The sequence below is a fragment of the Amia ocellicauda genome, chromosome 14 (genome assembly GCF_036373705.1).
Source record: "Amia ocellicauda isolate fAmiCal2 chromosome 14, fAmiCal2.hap1, whole genome shotgun sequence".
Taxonomy (NCBI): domain Eukaryota; kingdom Metazoa; phylum Chordata; class Actinopteri; order Amiiformes; family Amiidae; genus Amia; species Amia ocellicauda.
The window spans coordinates 22,395,099-22,414,728 of NC_089863.1; the positions used below are offsets into that span (position 1 = coordinate 22,395,099).

Here is a 19,630-nt window from a genome sequence, read left to right on the forward strand (position 1 = left end):
GAGTTCTACCACACTGATCTCCAGCTGCAGAAAAAAGGCGCACACCTGTGCAATAAAGTGGTTGCTTGCGCTGTCTGAAGAAATTCATGGCAAAATGCCAAATCCTGAGATGGAACAAGGGACCTTTAGATGTTCAGTCTATCGCTCCCCCAACTGAGCTACTTCGGCCATTGGTGAGATGACGTCGTGATCCCAAAAGTCAAAGTGAAGGAAGCCCTGGCAGAACACAGTCATTGAAAAGTTCATTGTTTTCCATGACGTCGGCAACAACTCAATTTGATCACTGCAGCACAAGTCAGGATGGCTGAGTGGTGTAAGGTGCTGCGTGCAGGTCATCATCTCCTGTAGAGGCTTGGCTTTGAATCCCACCTCTGACAAGGGTCCTTTTACCACTCAGGAGCACACACTTACCCGTGCTGGCGACAAGGACAACAAGAGTTGAGGACTGTGTTGAAAACGACATTACACAAAGAATTCAATGTTGAAAGAAATACATCAATACATAAATCAATGGACATGTATTTATTCATTGATTGATTGACTTCAACATGTCTTAATTTAGTCGCTGTACCCACAAAGCAACACTCAGCATAGTTGAGGCTATAGCTCGGCGTTATTGCGTGTACCTTACATGTATCACCCCTGGCACCTGGCCCTGATAACTCCCTACTTTTTGACCACAGTCTGTCTGTGACTTGAACCCGAGAAGTAAAAATGATGCACATGGGTGCTTGCAATCTCGTTGTTTCAATCACATATCACAGTGGATGCGTACACACGGTGTTTCTCGGAGATTGCTGGGACAGTAACGAATGTGTTCCTTGCTTTACATGTCATCTAGCGCACAGTAGCTTTTTCTCCTTCTTTTTGCCCATATCATCCACATATTGTGCCTTTGGGGAACGCCTCCAAAACAGATTTAGAATGCTCTGAGATTCAAGAAACGACAGTGCAACTCTTTTCCAGGGTTGTGGGTAACGCGTTACTAAGTAACGCATTACAGTAATGTTTTTACTTTTGGTAGTAACGAGTAACGTAACGTGGTATGGTTCCAAAAGGAGTAATAATATTACAGTTACTGATTCCTTTTTTTTGTTCTCGTTACTGCATTACACATTGTAACGATATGGTCTTAATAAGGACGATAAGGACGTCTATGTCGTACATTAAAAATATTAGAAAAACTGTCGATTGCAGTTACAAATCTGTAGTAAGAGTAATAAGTTAAAGGAGTCAAGTTGAGACATTTAAGATGCAGATCTACTAGCACATATCTTGATGATGATTACAATAATAACAATAATAAAAATAAATAGCAAAGATGTATTTTAATGTTGCACGTTTTCTTATGGTAACGTAATGCTTGTCTGAGTATAATGTTGTCTATACACGTTTAGCTACTGCTAATATCTCTTAACAGAAACGTGTATTTATTATGCTGTCTCCAATCATCTAAAGCACAAAGAATAAAACAGCCACAAAAGTCTTTTCCACACCAGGCTCTATCGCTCGTAGTGTTGCTTTCTTTCTTCATTTTTAAAACGAAACACAAAACCAAACCCACAATCGCTCCGCTCCTCCCACAACAGGGGGTGGACTTCCGACACTGGCCTGGTTTTCCTGTGGCGCTTTATTAAAACAACAAAAGATAACAGTATGTCTCTGTCATTATCAACTGCTTGTGTTGGTGTAGCTTTGAAATTGTTTATTGAGGTCCCGCAACGTTTGGGGTGTAATGCAGAGTAATGTAAAAGTAAAGTAACTAATTACATTCTCCAGGAAGTAATAAGTAAAGTGTTTAGTTACTTTTGATATGAGTAACGAGTACAATGTAAGACATTACTTTTTGTGAGTAACGACCCCAACACTGCTCTTTTCCTTCTCTTTTGGCTTGTTTGTTTGTTGTTGAAGGAGATACAAAGTTTGAGAGTGTCTCGTTTTATTTCTGAAATATAACTCCCAGAAAGTATGGTCTTTGTGTTCTTGAAATTGAATAACCTCAAAAGAAAGAAATGGTCCAATGAATTGCCGAGGAAAAGTCTAGCCGCTGTATTCTGGAATGAAGAAAAAAATGAAATGACAAGGGCAATCAAAGCAAGTAAGAAAGTAGGCTGTGTGGCATACGCTAGCCAGAAATCAAACGCAACTCACAAGAACAGGAACCTTGTATGATACCACTACACCACTGGCGCTGCGGGGAAGCTCTAGATTCTGTCACCGAAGCAAATGCACAAGACATATAAAACGCGTCCCCTGGGGCACAATGGTCTTTTAATAATTATCTGTAATAATCTGCAGTCGAACTGCTTAATACATACCTAGCTAATCACTACATCACAGGCGCATGGTTGTCATTCGGGGAAAATATGTGTTCACGAATGTTCATCGGAGTGGTTGTCATGCTAAGAGGTCAGTTGGAGTAGAGGTAGCTGGCTGTGCCGTGCCTCGTTGGCGCAGTAGGTTGCGCGTCAGTCTCATAATCTGAAGGTGGTGAGTTCGACCCTCACACGGGGGCAAGCACTCTTCCTTTATCTTTGAGTTCTACCACACTGATCTCCAGCTGCAGAAAAAAGGCGCACACCTGTGCAATAAAGTGGTTGCTTGCGCTGTCTGAAGAAATTCATGGCAAAATGCCAAATCCTGGGATGGAACAAGGGACCTTTAGATGTTCAGTCTATCGCTCCCCCAACTGAGCTACTTCGGCCATTGGTGAGATGACGTCGTGATCCCAAAAGTCAAAGTGAAGGAAGCCCTGGCAGAACACAGTCATTGAAAAGTTCATTGTTTTCCATGACGTCGGCAACGACTCAATTTGATCACTGCAGCACAAGTCAGGATGGCTGAGTGGTGTAAGGTGCTGCGTGCAGGTCATCATCTCCTGTAGAGGCTTGGCTTTGAATCCCACCTCTGACAAGGGTCCTTTTACCACTCAGGAGCACACACTTACCCGTGCTGGCGACAAGGACAACAAGAGTTGAGGACTGTGTTGAAAACGACATTACACAAAGAATTCAATGTTGAAAGAAATACATCAATACATAAATCAATGGACATGTATTTATTCATTGATTGATTGACTTCAACATGTCTTAATTTAGTCGCTGTACCCACAAAGCAACACTCAGCATAGTGGAGGCTATAGCTCGGCGTTATTGCGTGTACCTTACATGTATCATCCCTGGCACCTGGCCCTGATAACTCCCTACTTTTTGACCACAGTCTGTCTGTGACTTCAACCCGAGAAGTAAAAATGATGCACATAAGGCGCTTGCAATCTCGTTGTTTCAATCACATATCACAGTGGATGCGTACACACGGTGTTTCTCGGAGATTGCTGGGACAGTAACGAATGTGTTCCTTGCTTTACATGTCATCTAGCGCACAGTAGCTTTTTCTCCTTCTTTTTGCCCATATCATCCACATATTGTGCCTTTGGGGAACGCCTCCGAAACAGATTTAGAATGCTCTGAGATTCAAGAAACGACAGTGCAACTCTTTTCCAGGGTTGTGGGTAACGCGTTACTAAGTCTGAGTTGTAGAACCACGTTGGAAATAAGTGGAGAAGTCGCGGAGATAAAGCAAATAGAACTTTAATGGAGCCGGCTCGGAAGCTCCACGTCAGAAATAATTCCTTCAGTGAGACTTAATGTTTACAAACATGTGTACAACTTTATAGGAAAAATGACGTAACATCTTATGGCTGTTCATCCAATCTGAAGATTTTATGATCTGTCCACCCGTGAAGAGGTGATGGATCCAAAGCAGATGTCCATCTTTGATGTGCACTAGGAAGATGCGATCCCACGGTCGTCATTTACCTAGTGTCAATCGTTCTTTAACAGAAACAATTCCTGCCTATCTGGAGAAACGATTAAGTCATAAACAAATTCTCAGCAGACAGCTGTAGGCTATTTCGGCACTGTGTAATCTTTCATTACTGACAGGAGTTTCTAACAAATCGACCTTGTTGACCCTTTACTTGTCCTGCTAAATCGAATCTGCTCAGTCTGTATACAAAACTACTTCTAATGCTAGTATTAATATAAAACATTATATATTAATCACAACACACTTTCTTCAACTTCCTATACAGAGTCTTCATTCCCTGCTGTTTGGCAATAGAGCAAAGCGGAAAGAAGCCAAAGAAAAGTTATGTTTATCAGTTACAAGCAAGGGGTTAGGAAGATTTGACGCTGCGTTTTCAGCTCCTTCATCCCAACCCTTCCCCGTGGGGTGTATATGTGTGTACGGCGAGTGTAAGGGTGTCCCTGCTGTCGGGGAGAGCGATAAGTGTGTGTCCCTAAATGTGAATGTACAGAATGTCCTGTAGGCGTGAGTGAGTGACCTTTGTAATAGTATCTTTCCAATGCATCCTTTGGTTTTCCTTGAGTCATGAGGTTTATTGCCTTTGATACTAAATCCATTTGTCCTCAGTCACATGGAGCCTCCAGAACCAAGGGGATAGAATAAGATTTGTGTCAATGGGTGTGTGAGTTTTGCTCCTCCCGAGTGAGGGACGGTGTCGTTTAGTAGAAATTTAGAGAAAGTCTGCCAACGAGGGTGTTTTAATAGCAGCTGTAACCATAGTAGATACATTATGAGGTTTACAAAGTTGTTGAGATGCTCTTTGAACAGTGTATTTAAGACATAAAAAAGAAACATACAGACATAGCAGAATAGTAACTACCGATATCAATCCTTTTAATACAATCATACCCAGATTATCAAAGGTATCAGCAAGCCATCCCCAGAGGGTTTTTCCTCCGGAGGACTGGTGTATCTTTGTAGTTGCTTTCCTAATGTGCTCTATAAGATTATAAATGTGTTCAGAGTTATCTGGTATGTAAGTACAGCATTCCTGCCCTATAATGGCACATGTCCCTCCTTGTGCTGCTAGCAAGAAATCTAGAGCTAGCCTGTTCTGGAGGGCAACAGTTCGCATAGCCACTATTTCAGTTGTTAAATTGCTGAGAACTTCAGTTGTAGAAATACTTAATGTTTCTAATATACCAGCTACTAATCTGATTTCCTTTATTGCTCTTCCGACTCCATACATAGGAAATAGTATGGAAGCAAACCTGTCTCCTTCCCCTATCTCACCTTTAGGGTGAGTAAATTGTTCTATATCTGGAAGGTATTTATCTTCAGTGTGGCGCAAAGCTGGCACCACAAATCCTAAATAACAAGAACCTGTGAACTTACAAGGAAGTTCCCAATATGCCCGCATGCCGCATATCCAATAAGTCCCATTCCATGGAGCGTAAAATCGACAAGTCTGATACCTAAAGTCAAGACCATCGATAGCCACAGTGTGATTACAAGTACTATTACCTATCAATTGGGATTGCATGGTTTGGTTATAGTATGAAACACACACAGATCCTTTGTTACTGTGAGCCAAGTCAATATATGGCATTTTAAAATATCTTCTATTCTGATCCATCTTCGGTCTAAAGTACCATTCTCCTGTGATGCCTAAGGCATAATCATATGCATACCGTACATTAGAGGCAACTCTAAGTTGTGAATAATCAGAAAATACTGGAATTGGAATGGGGATCATTGGAACCCCTTTCTTAGTGTCGTGTGGAATGTGGGAACAAACCCAACATTTTGTTTTATTAAGGGCATTTGCATAGGTGCGTGTCATTTGGATAAATTTGTTATCTGTCCATGATTCAACTAAGGACAGGCAGATCAGTCCAAATACTCTAGTGTACACAGTCGTCGTCATGCTGGATTATCTCTTAGTACCTGTAGGGGGACAAAACCTTTACCAGTTAGGGGAATGTCTCTCAAAATTCAGGAAATCTGCAACTGTTGCTTTCCTAGGAATGAGAAAAGATAAAGGTTTAGTACACAGTTCTCCTGGATTATAATTTTTAACTTGTGAACAATGTTTCCATCTAGTACCCCCCTCCTGTCCATCAATACAAACCGAAGTGTCTGTAGAAAGAAGGACATTATGTGGTCCTCTCCATTTGGGCCTGAGCCCTGGTCTGCTTGGAAATTTTTCACACATTACTTGTGAACCAACCTCAGGAAGTGTTGTTGGCATTTCCTCTTTGAGTTCCAAGTCTCTGAGGGACTGGAGATCACGTGCTTGTGATCTAAGTTTTTTTAAGTGTGTACATAGCTGTGCCACATACTGTTTAAGATGGTCTTTGAATGGAGCACTGGGATCAATGGGACCCCAGATGCCAGCAGGGAGTTGCATAGCTCTCCCTGTCATTAACTCATATGGAGAAAGCTGAGTACTCCGATTAGGTGATGCTCTAAGTTTATACAGCACAGGGGGGAGTGCTACTCTCCATCCCTTGCCTGTAGTTAACAGGGCTTTTGCCAAACTTTTCTTCAGTGTCCGGTTAGTGCTCTCCACTAAGCCTGAACTCTGAGGGTGATAAGGTATATGAAATCGTTGTTTTACCCCAGCAGTAAACATGCTTCCTTCATCACCTTACCGGTGAAATGAGTCCCTTGATCTGAGTCCATTTGACGGGGCACACCCCATCGAGGAATAACCTCAGTTGCTAGGACTCGTGCTGCAGTGGTGGCAGAGCAGTCCCTGCAGGGGAAAGCCTCAACCCATTTTGTGAAATGGTCAATTATTACCAAGCAATAGGATGTCCCATGACATTTTGTCAGGGGTCCTGTAAAGTCAATTTGAATATTTTCCCACGGACCTCGAGGCCGGGGCTGGTGTGATTTAGTGACTTTGATCGGTTTACCTGGGTTTACTTGTGCACAAGGAATACACTGTTGACACCACTTCGCAGTGTCCCTGCCTATGCCAGGCCACCACCAGTGTTCACGCAATTGAGTTAACATGGCCTTGCGACCCGTGTGAGCTGGGCCATGGTACTGGTCCAGAAGCATTGACCTAATACACTGGGGTGCTAATACACATTGTAAGTTAGGACTTCGCCACAAACCGTCTGAGTGTACTGCACCTCCCTTAACCCACTCTTGTACTTCATTCTTCTCACAGTCTTTCTGTAGCTGTGCGAGGTCAGAATTTTTTTTCTAGGATACTCGCAAGTTTACTAGAGCAGGGGAATCCTGATAACGTCACATGACTGCCTGTCTCTGCTGCCTTTCTCGCAGCTAGGTCTGCAAAGTGATTCCCACGGGTGCGCGGGCATCCATCATCAGAAAGACTCTGATGAGCTTTCACTTTAACTACTGCTACCTTTTCTGGAAGGTGTGCTGCCTCAGCTAGGGCTATAACATACTCATAATGTTTGATTACTTCTCCTGCTGTTGTTATAAACCCTCTACATTCCCAGGTTGCCATATAGTCGTGTACTACTCCAAATGCATAGCGACTGTCAGTGAAAATATTAACTTTAATGTCTTTCGCTATTTTTAATGACTCAGTCAACGCCACGAGTTCTGCCGCTTGGGCTGAACAGTGTCCTGGCAGGGATCCAGATTTTACAACGGTGCTGTCATCCAATACCACCGCCCACCCAGTGTGGGGGATTCCATCTATTATTTTCCTGGATCCATCAACATATAGTTCCAAGTCAGGGTCTGTGAGGGGGTTTTCTAGGAAGCGACTGTGGTCCTCCTGGAGCACCAGCTCAGAGCATGTATGCTCTTCTCCCTCCCCTAACATCCCATCTGCTGGGTTTACTCGTGTGTCTTTTATTATTTGTATGGATTTATCTCTGGGGAGCAAAACGGCTTCCCATCCAGCTCGTCTACTATCGGAGACTGAACGCAATTTGCCGGTGTGTAATAATTCAACTAACATGTGTCCTGTATGCAGAATCAACTGTGTGTTCATTACAATCGGCTCGCATGCCTGCACTGCCCAAGAGGCACAGTCTACTGCTGCCATAAAGCGATGCATGCCTGCTGCTACCGTAGGTTGCTTTGTGGAGTAATAGGCGACGGGACGTTGCCTATCCCCATGTTCCTGTGTCAGAACTGCTGTATAATAGATCCCATCTTGGGAATAGTAGAGGTGAAATGGTTTAGTATGATCTGGTAACCCGAGGGCGGGGGCATTGCTGAGAGCCTGTTTTATTACACGATAGGCTATTTCCTGTTCATGTCCCCAGTCTATGGGGTCCAAGGGAGCCGGGCTTCCTTTGATTAACGCCTGTATCGGACCTGTGGCTTTTGTGAAATTAGGGATGAAAGTGCGGCAATAATTAAGGAGCCCCATAACTTTACACACAGCCCTAACATTATGTGGTTTTGGCATATTTTGAATGGCTTCTTGCCTATTATGCGTTATAGATTTTTGTCCTTGTGAAATGTTGTGTCCGAGATATTGAACCTTAGTTAGGCCTATTTGTGCTTTCTTAGGGCTTGCTTTAAATCCTGCCTTTTGTAAGACACCGAGGACTGTAATTAATGCGCCTAAGTGTGCGGTCTCATCAGGAGACGCAATCAAAAGATCATCCACGTACTGGATGATTAAACTATCCCAGGGTGTCAGACCCATTGCTTCTAAAGTCTTGGCCATTGCCTGGTGAAAGAGTGTTGGGCTGTTGTGAAATCCCTGTGGCACTCTAGTCCATGTGTACTGTTTGTCGAATACAGTAAACGCACATTTATTTTGGGAATCAGAGTGGAGTGGCAGGCTCCAAAATCCATTGCTAATATCCAGGACCGTAAAAATAGAGTGTTCGGGTTTCAAATCGTTTAATATAGTGTTGGGATTGGCTACAATCGGGTGTAATCGGGGTGTAACTTTATTCAATTGTGTGTAATCAATTGTAAGTTGCCATGAGCCGTCTGGTTTTGCCACTGACCAGATTGGAGAATTAGTGGTTGAATGCGTTTCGCGTATTATTCCTTCATTTTGCAATGTTTGAATAATTGTCTGAACTGCCGTAAAAGCTTCTGGTTTAATAGGATACTGTTTATGTGCTTTGTGTACTGGACCTGGGATAACTATAGGTTCAATTTGTGCCAGACCACAATCTTGTTAATGTGTTGCCCAAACATCAGGAAATGCCTGACACACGTGTCCAAGTGGTGTGTCTGGCCATATATGAGATGTTGGCGGTGTGAGTGAGATACTAGCGCAATTTGTTGCGTATCTTTGTGTATCCTTTTTTTCCCGTGTATATTGGTCCATATTATGCGATTATTATTAGCATCCATTAGTGCGCCGGCTTCTCTAAGGATATCTATGCCAAATATTGTCCCCTCTGGGTTTTTACAAACCCAAAAAGACACTGGAATTAGGAGATCGCCTATTTCTAGAAGATGAGGTATGCTGAGTGTGGCTGTGATACATGCGCCGCCTACACCTGAGATCTGTAGTCTGCGTTTAGTCAGTGGGAGGGGGAGATCGGTTATCGAGACAGAGGCACCTGTATCCACCAACATTGAACACTGCCGACCCCCTAACAGTGCGGTTATGTGCCGACCTCGGGTGCCGAGGCGACCTATTTCCTATTTAGTTTCTCTGTCAGATCTCAGATGATCTGCAGAAGCTCCGCGTTTCCTCTGGGCTGCCTGGGTTTGTCTTGGTCTGATTCCAGGGCGCTTCGTGTTCGCCTGGAGCGCCTGCTTTCCAGCACTTGTCTCCCGTGTGCCCTGTCCTCCCACAGAAAGTGCACTTAGGGCGGGTTGATTTAGACCGACAGTCTTTAGCGACATGTCCTATTTTTCCGCAATTGTAACATTTACCTCCGTTTTGTGTTATGGCAGATATAGCTGCCACAGCATTTATTTTAGCTTTTGACTGCTTGTTTTCTACCTCTGAAGCCCATTTTACAATTGTACAGTCACACCCATATTGAGGATGTCTTGGTGTGCTTTACAAAACCCTTCTTTTAGTAATTTTAAAAAGATCGCATTATCACGTTCGGTGTCTGGCATTCCGGAGTGTTCTCTAAAAGTAGTGTACTTTCGTTCCGCATAATCGTAGCAAGTCTCTCCTGGCTTCTGTACGACGCCACAGACTATACCCCAATTTCCCTGTCCTGCTCCGAGAACTGTCTTTACAGCCGTGATGAAGTTAGTGATCCTTAGATTATTATTATCATTTCCAGCTGTTATACAGGTACCATCCTGCTGGGCGGCTTTTAACCCGTCCCAGATTGGCCTTGGACATTTAGTTTTAATTATTATATGTACGTCTCTAGCGTGCATTTGGTGTACATCTAACATCTCATAAAAATTTTCCCAGAAATCCAGATTCCCATGATTGGGTTTAAGTTTTGGAAGGTCGCTTAAAATTGTGTGTTTCTCTCCGGGTGTGAAGGGGCGATGCACCGACGTTGTTAATGCATAAAATTGTCCGTCTACATCGCGGTGTTTCCTTAGTGCGCGTCTCTATAGGTGCTAATTTTACTTTCTCTGACTTGAATGAACTCAAATCTGGGTAAAGTTTAGACTCTGTTCTATTATCAGTGGGGTTGTCTGAATGTTTATATGGTGGAGGGGCAGAAGTTTTTCTCTCTCTTTTCCTTATTCCACCATTCTCTATGCTGTTTGGGAACCCAGTTAGGATCCCATCCTGCCTTTTCCATCTTAAGTTGAAGTTTCTTAAACTTCTCTTGTAGGTATTCACATATAGACACATCTTGTAATGCCATAATGCCAACCCTATCTTTGCCAATGATGGGGCTATATCGTTGGACTTTACAGTACCTCCAGTTCCGTCTGGTTATTGACTGCCACTAACTCTGGCCCTGGCGTACAATGATTTCCTTGCTTAACTTGGGGCTCAGCAGGCCTCGTAATCGTACCTTTCGGTTCCTTTGGTATCTCTCCCTGCAGATCTGTCTTACCTGGAGTTCACCCTACTGTGAACCTCCGCTGTACAGTCAACCTTTCTATTTGTTTTACCTCTACCTCTCCACAGGTTCTCTATAAATTACAATCTGATAGCCAAACACAATCCCGAGATCAAATCTAAATATACAGGGTGGTAATTTTTAAAGGTACTCACCCTTGCTTTGGTCCCGGGAGTGGAGGCAAGTTCAGATCCTCATTCGTGACGCCAAGTTGTAGAACCGTGTGGGAAATAAGAGGAGAAGTCGCAGAAATAAAGCAAATAGAACTTTAATGGAGCCGACTCGGAAGCTCCACGTCAGAAATAATTCCTTCAGTGAGACTTAATGTTTACAAACATGAGTACAACTTTATAGGAAAAATGACGTAACATCTTATGGCCGTTCATCCAATCAGAAGAAACAGGTCCGGGTCCGTTTTACGATCTGTCCTCCCGTGAAGAGGTGATGGATCCAAAGCAGATGTCCGTCTTTGATGTGCACTAGGAAGATGCGATCCCACGGTCATCATTTACCTAGTGTCAATCGTTCTTTAACAGAAACAATTCCTGCCTATCTGGAGAAACGATTAAGTCATAAACAAATTCTCAGCAGACAGCTGTAGGCTATTTCGGCACTGTGTAATCTTTCATTACTGACAGGAGTTTCTAACAAATCGACCTTGTTGACCCTTTACTTGTACTGCTAAATCGAATGTGCTCAGTCTGTATACAAAACTACTTCTAATGCTAGTATTAATATAAAACATTATATAATAATCACAAAACACTTTCTTCAACTTCCTATACAGAGTCTTCAGAGAGTTAGTTGAAAATGCATGGGTATATTTTAAGAATATACTACTCAAGGCTCAGGAGCAATTTGTACCAAAACTTAGCAAATTGAGGAACAAAAAACACTGGCCAAAATGGTTTAATAGAGGTATGCAAAAAATTTAAAGAGGAAGACAATGTTGTATAGTGCATACAAAAGGGATGGTGACGAAACAAAATGCATAGAATATGTTGAGCTGCAAAGAGATCTTAAGAAAGGGATCAGGAAAGCAGAGAGGGAATTAGAAAGAAACATAGCTCTTGGAGCTCAAACCAATGCAAAGAGCTTTTTTCAATATCACAACAGCAAGCGGTTAATAAAGGAGGAGGTGAAACAGATAAAGGGCAAAAACGGAGGTATCTTGGAAATTGAACAAGATGTGGCAAATATTCTAAATGAGTATTTCACAGAGGTTTTTTCAAAAGAAAAAACAGATGACATGCCACAGGTTGACAATCAGTCCAGTCAAACCCTAAGAGAGATCAGGATAAATGAGGAGGAGGTACTAAAGGGACTAGCAGAATTAAAAACAAACAAATAACCTGGGCCAGATGGGATAAATCCAACAGTACTTCAAGAAAATAGGTGGCTCAGCAGATACAATCTTGGCAGCACAGGCTATTCAGAGGAACTTAGATAATATTCAGTTGTGGGCTGACACCTGGCAAATGAAATTCAATGTGGACAAGTGCAAGGTAATACATGCAGGTAACAAAAATGTCCACTATAATTACACTATGGGAGGTACAGATCTACATGAAGTAACGCATGAGAAAGACCTAGGAGTCTATGTGGACTCCTCACTTTCTCCATCCAAGCAATGTGGGGAAGCAATAAAGAAGGCAAACAGAATGCTAGGGTATATTGTCAAAAGTGTAGAATTTAAAACAAGGGCAGTAATGTTAAGACTGTACAATGCGCTAGTTAGACCTCATCTGGAATACTGTGTACAGTTCTGGGCACCACACTTCAAAAAGGATATTGCTGCCTTAGAGGCAGTTCAGAGAAGAGCAACCAGACTTATTCCAGGTCTTCAAGGGAAAGTCCTACTCGGAGAGACTGAGGGAACTGAACCTTTTCACCCTGGAACAGAGGAGACTACCCGGGGACACAAATGGAAATTGGGCTTCAAGGCATTCAAAACGGAAAACAGGAGACACTTCTTTACACAGAGAGTAGTCACAATCTGGAATAAACTACCCAGCGATGTGATTGAAGCTGAAAGTTTGGGAACATTTAAAAATGGTCTGGAAAGGATCCTTGGATCACTTCGATATTAATGAAAACCAAACGAGCACGATGGGTCGAATTGTCCCCTCTCGTTTGTTAACTCTCTTATGTTCTTAAAAGTGTCTGAAGCAGCATGAAAGAGCACATTAGGCAGCTGAGAACAGACAGAGAGGGGAGTGTATATTGCATTGGCCGGGAATCAAACCCGGGTCAACTGCTTGGAAGGCAGCTATGCTAACCACTATACCACCAACGCTTAGAAACTGTTTCCCAACAATATCTCACTGTGGTCGAACATGATTCCAGGATTGCAAAGTGGCAGGCAATTTGTTTTCCAAATTGCAATCGGTGAACATTTGGGAAGCCCTGCGTTATCTGCAGTTTCCTGTTCCTGAGTGCGGAAGGAAAATGTCCATTAGCATCTTTCCAGATTGCACTTTATTCAGACCTTTCCGAAATGAAACAAAACCAAAGTTGAAACATAGCAGAGGATGGTTTCGATCCATCGACCTCTGGGTTATGGGCCCAGCACGCTTCCGCTGCGCCACTCTGCTCCTTGGCCACTCAGCCACCTGTTAACTTCACAGCCACTCCTATATTGCATATTGCAAGCAATACAAGTTTGCAAAGACCTGCGTTATTTCCAATTTCCTGTTCAAGACTGCACACCGAGCTTCTCCATGCGCTGGAGCAGCTTTCCAGGTTTCAGTGCCTTCACATTTCACCCTGTATGTGCTGTGGGAAGCATCATGTCAATTGTGTTGTACTAAGCGGATCGGGGCTCAGTCTGAGCTCAGATCCGAGCTTAAAAATGACCGTGCTTCTGAGCAGCTGGGACTCAAAGCCACACTCCCTGGCTTAGGAACCCAGTGTCTGATCCACTAGGACACGGGGGCTCAGCCAGACAGTATCGGAAAATGGAAATAAATAAATAAATTAATAAATAAAAAGATGCGGCGCGTTACACAATAGACACCAGGTAAAGAAGTGAATAGTTACAGGAACTGTCACGTAAGCTCCTCAACTTGAAACGGGCACATACGAACTCCTGTGAAATAACACGAGATGGATAACTACCCCTTCTCTGCTGCAGCAGAATGTGACTACCTATTGCGCAGATTATTGCGTCAATCGATTCGAAAAGAGGGCTGGCATTTGTCACCAATGTGCCTCGTTTTATTTCTGAAATATAACTCCCAGAAAATATTGTCTGTGTTTTTGAAATTGAATAACCTCAAAAGAAAGAAATGATCAAGTCAATTGCTAAAGAAGAGTCTTGCCGCTGCATTCTGGAATGAAGAAAAGAATGAAATGACAAGTACAATCAAATCAAGAAAGAGAGCAGGCTGTGTCCGATGCGCCAGCCGGGAATCGAACCCGAGTCACAAGAATGGGAATCTTGTATGATACCACTACACCACTGGCGCTGCTGGGGAAGCTCTGGCTTGTGTCCTTGAAGCAAATTCATAGAAAGCGTCCCATGGGGCAAGATGATGTCTTAATGATTATCCTTATTAGTCTGTTGTCGATCTGCTTAATACGTACCTAGCCAATCACTACATCACAGGTGCAGAGACAATCAGTATGAAGGCGAACACGATTTCGTTAACGTGTGCCCATTTACAAGTTCAATGAATGTATACATAAATAAAGCAGATCTGGGTTTTCCTCTGAAACATTAAGGACTGGTTTCATAAATGCGTCCATAAGTCCATAAACGCCACGAGTGCAACGTGCAACTCTATTGTAGCTGCTGTTACTGTACGATTCATCGTGATACGTGTGTGTTTTATTTCAGCTGTAACTCGCCCTGGTTAAGCACGTCTACGGTGTAATTTAAAAATATTACAGAAATTGTCGTTTGCAGTTACAAATCTGTAGTAAGAGTAATACGTTAAGGGAGTCATGTTCAGCAATTTAAAATACAAATCTACTAGCACATATCTTGATAAAGATTACAATAATAACAATAATAATAATACATAGCAAATATTTATTTTAGTGTTGCACATGGAAAGTTTTCTTACAGTAACTTCTGAATATAATGTTGTCTATACCCTTTTAGCTATTCGTAATATCTCTTAACAGAAACTTGTATATTTTTAGCTGTCTCCAATCATCTAAAGCATACAGAATAAGACAGCCACAAAAGTCCTTTCCACACCAGGCTCTATCGCTCGTAGTGTTGCTTTCTGTCACTGTCTTTAAAACGAGACACAAACCAAACCCACAATCGCTCCGCTCCTCCCACATCAGGGCGTGGACTTCCGACACTGGACTGGTTTTCCTGTGGCGCTTTATTAGAACAGCAAGAGATAACAGTATGTTTCTGTCTTTATTCGACCGCATGTGTGGGTGTAACTTTGTAATTGTTTAATGAGGTCCCGCAAAGTTTGGGGTGAAATGCAAAGTAATCTAATAGTAAAGTAACGAATTACTTTGCCCAGAGAGTAATAAGTAAAGTATCTTGTTACTGTTTATATGAGTAAAGAATACAACGTAATACATTTCTTTTTGTGAGTAACGACACCATCACTGCTCTTTTCTATCTCGTTTTGCATGTATGTTTGTTGTTGACAGAGATACAAAGTTTGAGAGAAGACAGGCTGGCATCGGGGATGTAGCTCAGTGGTAGAGCGCATGCTTTGCATGTATGAGGTCCCGAGTTCAGTCCTCGGCATCTCCAGACTATCTTTTAATGGAGCCCGTGCACTATGTCATTGGATGCACATAGCAAGTACCGAACAAATCGGGAGCCCGTGATTCATCAGTCACACTAGCATGGGCCTTTTCGGCACTCTCTCCCAGCATTCGTCCGAGAAACATCGTGTGTGTATGTATTCATTGTGAGAAGTGAAACAATGGGCCAGATTGCAAGCTGGTTCTGTATACACTCACCTAAAGGATTATTAGGAACACCATACTAATACTGTGTTTGACCCCCTTTCACCTTCAGAACTGCCTTAATTCTACATGGCATTGATTCAACAAGGTGCTGAAAGCATTCTTTAGAAATGTTGGCCCATATTGATAGGATAGCATCTTGCAGTTGATGGAGATTTGTGTGATGCACATCCAGGGCACGAAGCTCCCGTTCCACCACATCCCAAAGATGCTCTATTGGGTTGAGATCTGGTGACTGTGGGGTCCAGTTTAGTACAGTGAACTCATTGTCATGTTCAAGAAACCAATTTGAAATGATTCGACCTTTGTGACATGGTGCATTATCCTGCTGGAAGTAGCCATCAGAGGATGGGTACATGGTGGTCATAAAGGGATGGACATGGTCAGAAACAATGCTCAGGTAGGACGTGGCATTTAAACGAGGCCCAATTGGCACTAAGGGGCCTAAAGAAGGAGGTAGTTATAGTAGGAGACTCAATTCTTAGAGGTGTAGATCACACAGTGTGTTCTAGTGACATGGAGGCCCGCATTGGTATCTTGCCTGCCTGGTGCTCAGGTTGCAGATCTCCCTAAACTAGTAGACGGGCTACTGGCCAAAGCCGGGGGGAATCCACTGGTCATGGTCAGGGAGACAGGCAGAGATTAGAAAGTTTAACACGTGGTTGAAAGCTTGGTGTAGGGAAGAGGGGTTTAGGTTTATGGAGCATTGGTCTTTCTTCTGGGATAGATGGGACCTGTACAAACCGGACGGTCTACATCTAAACAGAAGGGGGGCTAATGCATTGGAAGAGCGTATGTGCAGTGAAATTGAGAATCATTAAACTAGGAACCAGGGGGGCAGGGAGCTTTGACAATGGGAGATGTTCCACTAAGGAAAGGAAACCAAGGGAAACTGCCAGTAGGAAAGTCCTGAAATGTTTGTACCTCAATGCCAGGAGTATAAGGAACAAGATGTTAGACTTGGAAGCAACAGTGCTGGTGTGTGACTATGATGTTGTAGGAGTGACAGAAACATGGCTTACAGAAAATGATGGGGATGAATACAAGTTGGAAGGATACACACAGTTTAGGAGAGACAGGCAAAATCGATGAGGGGGTGGGGTAGCATTATATGTGAAAAATGACATTGAGGCAGAAGAACTTGTATTAGATCCCAGTAACGGAACAGAATCTTTGTGGGTGAAACTTTTGAACAAGAGATCTGGAGGATTAGCGGTAGGAGTGTGTTACAGGCCACCAAACTCAGATATTCAGAAAGATGCTGCATTGTAAAGTGTAATCAGGACTGCATGTAGCAAGGATGTGGCTGTTATAATGGGGGATTTCAATTTCCCAAACTAAGACTGGGAAAGCCCAGTGGGGACTACAGAAGCAGAAATGGAAATGGTTGAGATGGTAAATGACTGCTTTCTATCTCAATTTGTCAGGGAACCAACCAGAGAGAGCGCATGTATTGACTTGATCTTTTCAAATGACCAAGATAGAGTCAGGGGGACAGTAGTTAGAGAACCAATGGCAAATTGTGATCACAATATGGTTGTCTTTGAGGCATTCTTTCAAAAAACAAGGTCCAAGTCTAAAACAATGGTCTACAATTTTAGAAAAGCAAACCTTGAAGGTATGAGACGGCACTTAGAAGAGGTAGACTGGAGCACACTGGATACAGAGTTAGTTGAAAATGCATGGGTATATTTTAAGAATATACTACTCGAGGCTCAGGAGCAATTTGTACCAAAACTTAGCAAATTGAGGAACAAAAAACATTGGCCAAAATGGTATATTAGAGGTATGCAAAAAATATAAAGAGGAAGACAATGTTGTATAGTGCATACAAAAGGGATGGTGACGAAACAAAATACATAGAATATGTTGAGCTGCAAAGAGATCTTAAGAAAGGGATCAGGAAAGCAGAGAGGGAATTAGAAAGAGACATAGCTCTTGGAGCTCAAACCAATGCAAAGAGCTTTTTTCAATATCACAACAGCAAGCGGTTAATAAAGGAGGAGGTGAAACAGATAAAGGGCAAAAACGGAGGTATCTTGGAAATTGAACAAGATGTGGCAAATATTCTAAATGAGTATTTCACAGAGGTTTTTACAAAAGAAAAAACAGATGACATGCCACAGGTTGACAATCAGTCCAGTCAAACCCTAAGAGAGATCAGGATAAATGAGGAGGAGGTACTAAAGGGACTAGCAGAATTAAAAACAAACAAATCACCTGGGCCAGATGGGATAATTCCAACAGTACTTCAAGAAAAAAGGTGGCTCAGCAGATACAATCTTGGCAGCACAGGCTATTCAGAGGAACTTAGATAATATTCAGTTGTGGGCTGACACCTGGCTAATGAAATTCAATGTGGACAAGTGCAAGGTAATACATGCAGGTAACAAAAATGTCCACTATAATTACACTATGGGAGGTACAGATCTACATGAAGTAACGCATGAGAAAGACCTAGGAGTCTATGTGGACTCCTCACTTTCTCCATCCAAGCAATGTGGGGAAGCAATAAAGAAGGCAAACAGAATGCTAGGGTATATTGTCAAAAGTGTAGAATTTAAAACAAGGGCAGTAATGTTAAGACTGTACAATGCGCTAGTTAGACCTCATCTGGAATACTGTGTACAGTTCTGGGCACCACACTTCAAAAAGGATATTGCTGCCTTAGAGGCAGTTCAGAGGAGAGCAACCAGACTTATTCCAGGTCTTCAAGGGAAAGTCCTACTCGGAGAGACTGAGGGAACTGAACCTTTTCACCCTGGAACAGAGGAGACTACCCGGGGACACAAATGGAAATTGGGCTTCAAGGCATTCAAAACGGAAAACAGGAGACACTTCTTTACACAGAGAGTAGTCACAATCTGGAATAAACTACCCAGCGATGTGGTAGAATCTGAAAGTTTGGGAACATTTAAAAATGGTCTGGAAAGGATCCTTGGATCACTTCGATATTAATGAACACCAAACGAGCACGATGGGTCGAATGGTCCCCTCTCTTTTGTTAACTCTCTTATGTTCTTAAAAGTGTCTGAAGCAGCATGAAAGAGCACACTAGGCAGCTGAGAACAGACAGAGAGGGGAGTGTATATTGCATTGGCCGGGAATCAAACCCGGGTCAACTGCTTGGAAGGCAGCTATGCTAACCACTATACCACCAACGCTTAGAAACTGCTTCCCAACAATATCTCACTGTGGTCGAACATGATTCCAGGATTGCAAAGTGGCAGGCAATTTGTTTTCCAAATTGCAATCGGTGAACATTTGGGAAGCCCTGCGTTATCTGCAGTTTCCTGTTCCTGAGTGCGGAAGGAAAATGTCCATTAGCATCTTTCCAGATTGCACTTTATTCAGACCTTTCCGAAATGAAACAAAACCAAAGTTGAAACATAGCAGAGGATGGTTTCGATCCATCGACCTCTGGGTTATGGGCCCAGCACGCTTCCGCTGCGCCACTCTGCTCCTTGGCCACTCAGCCACCTGTTAACTTCACAGCCACTCCTATATTGCATATTGCAAGCAATACAAGTTTGCAAAGACCTGCGTTATTTCCAATTTCCTGTTCAAGACTGCACACCGAGCTTCTCCATGCGCTGGAGCAGCGTTACTAGTTTCAGTGCCTTTACATTTCACCCTGTATGTGCTGTGGGAAGCATCATGTCAATTGTGTTGTACTAAGCGGATCGGGGCTCAGTCTGAGCTCAGATCCGAGCTTAAAAATGACCGTGCTTCTGAGCAGCTGGGACTCAAAGCCACACTCCCTGGCTTAGGAACCCAGTGTCTGATCCACTAGGACACGGGGGCTCAGCCAGACAGTATCGGAAAATGGAAATAAATAAATTAATTAATAAATAAAAAGATGCGGCGCGTTACACAATAGACACCAGGTAAAGAAGTGAATAGTTACAGGAACTGTCACGTAA

General features: G+C 42.9%; 7 non-coding genes across 7 annotated transcripts; 2 read left to right on the top strand and 5 right to left on the bottom strand.

The window, feature by feature from the left end:
- Positions 1–2,442: 2,442 nt before the first annotated feature.
- trnam-cau (transfer RNA methionine (anticodon CAU)) lies at positions 2,443–2,516 on the top strand. Its single transcript has one exon. It is a non-coding gene; the product is annotated as a tRNA-Met (tRNA).
- Positions 2,517–12,987: 10,471 nt separating this feature from the next.
- Positions 12,988–13,059, bottom strand: trnag-ucc (transfer RNA glycine (anticodon UCC)). Its single transcript has one exon. It is a non-coding gene; the product is annotated as a tRNA-Gly (tRNA).
- Positions 13,060–13,285: 226 nt separating this feature from the next.
- On the bottom strand, positions 13,286–13,357 carry trnam-cau (transfer RNA methionine (anticodon CAU)). The gene has a single exon. It is a non-coding gene; the product is annotated as a tRNA-Met (tRNA).
- Positions 13,358–14,159: 802 nt separating this feature from the next.
- Positions 14,160–14,230, bottom strand: trnag-ccc (transfer RNA glycine (anticodon CCC)). Its single transcript has one exon. It is a non-coding gene; the product is annotated as a tRNA-Gly (tRNA).
- Positions 14,231–15,417: 1,187 nt separating this feature from the next.
- On the top strand, positions 15,418–15,489 carry trnaa-ugc (transfer RNA alanine (anticodon UGC)). The gene has a single exon. It is a non-coding gene; the product is annotated as a tRNA-Ala (tRNA).
- Positions 15,490–18,799: 3,310 nt separating this feature from the next.
- trnag-ucc (transfer RNA glycine (anticodon UCC)) lies at positions 18,800–18,871 on the bottom strand. The gene has a single exon. It is a non-coding gene; the product is annotated as a tRNA-Gly (tRNA).
- Positions 18,872–19,097: 226 nt separating this feature from the next.
- Positions 19,098–19,169, bottom strand: trnam-cau (transfer RNA methionine (anticodon CAU)). The gene has a single exon. It is a non-coding gene; the product is annotated as a tRNA-Met (tRNA).
- Between the last annotated feature and the right edge of the window lie 461 nt (positions 19,170–19,630).